Raw genomic sequence first — 3,651 nt, forward strand, 5'->3', positions numbered from 1 at the left:
TGTGTGTATGTGTGTACAGTGAAGTGAGGTTGTTCCTTCAGAGAACTACAGCAAAGCGCAGTCCCCACACACAGCACAGGTGGTCCAAACAAAAACCTGTGAAGTGTTGCCCAGAGAGTAATATCCCCACGTTGCGTGTTGTATAAAGCCCCCCATAGGAAACAAACACTTCCGGTGCTGTAAGATTTATTGTTCCCTGCTCTTATAGGTTACAACATACTCTGAATGATATCTTCCTCACAGCGTTCTTTGATTCATTCCTAATAACATCTTACAGCAATTTAGCATGCAAACCAGAAACAAAAGGGTCATAATCACTGCTAGATAACTCAAGGACACATTGTTTGGTGTTTATTGTTTCCATCACTGAAGAAGAGGGGTGAATTCCCTTTTCAGCGCATTGTGTGGTGAGAATAGGAAAGACCTGGTTAGCTGCGCTGTGTGGTGTGAAAACCCAAAGCATTGTTATACTTTGATAGATTGACCGCACATCAGCTCGCAATTCTTTTTCCCCAATGTGACAGACTTTGCATCCGTATTCACATCCGCACACTGTTTGCTGTACCTGATACAGATATACAAGTATTGCACAGTAGAAATCCCCAAAGTTCAACACTCCGTTGAATCATTTCGATATAGGAGGTCAACGTAAGGGGCATCTATTAATAGATATGGCATGAATTTAGGGAAAAGCTGGCAAAGTGGCTCGAAATGGACACGCTGTAGGGGAGTTCAAAACATGACTTTCTACGCCCTCTAGTGTCAAAACTGGGGAACATCAACAAGCAGACAACATACAGTACAGTAAACCTCAGGCATGGACTGCTTAATGTGTTTGTAGATGAATACAGAACCAGTACAATGACTGAATACATTTTACAATTCTAATCCAGAGTAGGGTTTGATTGTTTATTGTTCAAATATTTATTTGCCCAGAAAAGAAATGCATAAAAAAAACATGGATGAACTGAAGGCGGAGAGAGAGAATCATATTTAAAAAGACAGCAGTAAGATGATAGGCTAATGATGCAGCTGTGTCGCTGGGCTATTGGATAAATGGATCAGCCTATCATATAAAGCTGCACCGTTAGCGAGTGGGTCGCTAACGGGGCAATATTGTAGTTGGAGGTGTGTGTAAGGATGTGAGTTAAATCTTGGTTTACATTTCTAAATAATGTGTTTGAGGTTCAATTTATACACTTTCAGTCTCATGATTTAGTAGCTCGGATGAAGGAGGTGTGAGTGGAGATGAAAGGTCTTCAAGTATCACTACATCCAGTCGTGCAGTGGTGCCTAGAAAAGTGGGTATATTCTTACGTTTTCTAAAGTGATATGCTATACTACTTACATATTTAGTTCAGTCAAAAATAGCAGAGTAGGCTTGCAGCGCACTGAATGACATGCATCAGATGGGATCACTGACTACATCTGCTAAGACACACCCGCTTTAAAGCAGTCCAATAAAATCTGAAAGATTAATTTAAATTTCTCTCGTAATATACTCCTCCCAAATACATCACAATATCGCACATGCGTCACATTACAGAAGGTTCGCTTTGGCTTCACTTTAGAGGAAAACTAAAGTATTCACCAATGTAACTTTTAACTACTTACCATAGCTGTGCATCCTCGTGGTTTTCCTGTTTATTGAGGGATTGTTACTGACCTATCAGGTATTAAAAAAAAAAAAATGGCCCAATATGAAGAAATAACAGAACAATAATACTTATCACTTCTTTACATAAAAACTGCATGATTAAAAGATTATGCCAAATGTTTACTTCCACTCGACCTTTAACTTTGCACAGGTCACGTTTCTATTTTTGAGCCATGTGTGCAGATACTCAACCATTTCTCAATTAGAGGGTTTCAAGTGCAGCTCACTGATTCCACTAGTCCATCTTGTGATAAGACTATGTACTGCTTTACTGTAAACATTTATCACAGTAGTGCTAGGTTGCATAGATGAATTGTAGAGAGGAGCAATACAGTGGCTTAGACCACCAGAGGAACTGAGAAATGTCATGGAAACCACACTCTCTTTTACATATGAGTACCCATCACACATCTACACCTATCACAAATACAGATACAGTGCAACCACTTTCCACTGCAGCTGTCTCATTTGATATGCAAGGATATTTTAACACAGATCACAGTTAAATTTGAACACAAGAGATGCACTGACTGCCACCCAAACACGTTAAAATACAACTGTTTGTAAACTTCCTTCTTTTTAAATCTGCCTCTGGTTGTGATTACTCTGAAGACTACAGACAAATTGTCTGAAGGTTTCATTAAAGTTGGCTAATGGAAGTTTAATCAGCACGTAAGTTGATCTTTGTACTGCTTTGTTGGATTAGACCTGCCGCAGAGGCAAGCGAGGGAATTACTGCACAAAAATAAACAGACAAACTGTTATCTGTTTTATGGTAAACTAACCCCCCCCCCTCCCCAGGCCCTGATCTTCACTGTGGTGTGGTGTGTGAGAGAGAGAGGGAGAGAGAGGGAGAGAGAGAGAGAGAGAGAGAGTAAAAAAGAAAGGAGAGAGAGAGACTTGCAGAAACAAACTGAGCGAGTGAGAGTGACTCACTGACAAGCAGTTGGTTTTCAATAAGGAAATTGAAGACATTTTGCATCTGGAGTACTTTTGAGGGCACAAGCCGGGGGACACGTTCAAGGTATTTATCTGCTGTATGTGAGTTTACAGACGCTACAGACTGCTAACAGAAGTGCAGATACTGTAATATTATGATGGTAAGAAGGAACAGACATATCAAATAGTGTCAAATTCAGTGTCAAAAGAGTGATTTTAACAAACTGTAATAATGTTTTAAACGGAAAAAAAAATTATAATTGAGAGTTAAACATTCATTTTGAATGTTATTGATGTGCCGAAAAGTCACATATTTAATGATAAATCAATGATAATCATCAGTTAATCAACAGAACATGTGTTAACATAAAGTCAGTCACACAAGTGGTTGCAAACTATCGTGACATTATCGTGATAATATAAATTTAGAAAAAGATAAAGACATTTCCTGGTGTGTGTAAGGCGGGATATGGTATTGATACAGTATAGAAAAACTGTTGCAAAGGTCAGTGAATATAGAACAAATTTTTGTTTAAATTATCACTGAAAATAAGCATGGGATGTATACTTAACCTTAGAAAGCTACATGTAAATATAAATAATATAAATAATGATTATAGCAAGTTTGTCGCTACTCAGCGGCTACGTGATTTCCAATTGTAGCCTTACCGCCAAAGTTATAATTACAAATCATTGGATATTTTTAGGTATCTTGTCATCGGACAGTCTGAAAGTAAGTCTTATATGTGATTTTGTGGCATAATTTAGGTATATATATTTTTTATATTCTTGTTACAGTGCTGACACAAACATGCTGGCATCAAAAGTCCCTTAATGATGACAATGTTTGTCCACGAAGTCCAGGTTTTGGTTGTATAGGACATTGATACTGTGTGGCCATTTGAACTTCCCAATTTGCATGTACAACCATAAACTTTAAATTCTGTGAACACATCAACCCATTCAGTATATTCAGCTGTTAGTGATGTGGCTTAAATTGGCTCTTACAACTAGTCTATGGTTGTCTGGCTCAAGTAGATAGATAGATAGATAGA

At 38.2% G+C, this 3,651-nt stretch overlaps 1 protein-coding gene across 1 annotated transcript in view; it reads left to right on the forward strand.

The window, feature by feature from the left end:
* Window positions 1–2,579: 2,579 nt before the first annotated feature.
* Window positions 2,580–3,651, forward strand: part of blk (BLK proto-oncogene, Src family tyrosine kinase) — a 7,739-nt gene continuing 6,667 nt past the window's right edge. Inside the window, exon 1 of the mRNA XM_035679278.1 lies at window positions 2,580–2,681. The gene's annotated coding sequence lies outside the window, so the exon portion shown is untranslated. The remainder of the gene's footprint in view (window positions 2,682–3,651) is intronic.

This window comes from Morone saxatilis, unplaced genomic scaffold, assembly GCF_004916995.1.
Source record: "Morone saxatilis isolate NCDOM2014 unplaced genomic scaffold, NCSU_SB_2.0 Contig7, whole genome shotgun sequence".
Lineage (NCBI taxonomy): Eukaryota > Metazoa > Chordata > Actinopteri > Moronidae > Morone > Morone saxatilis.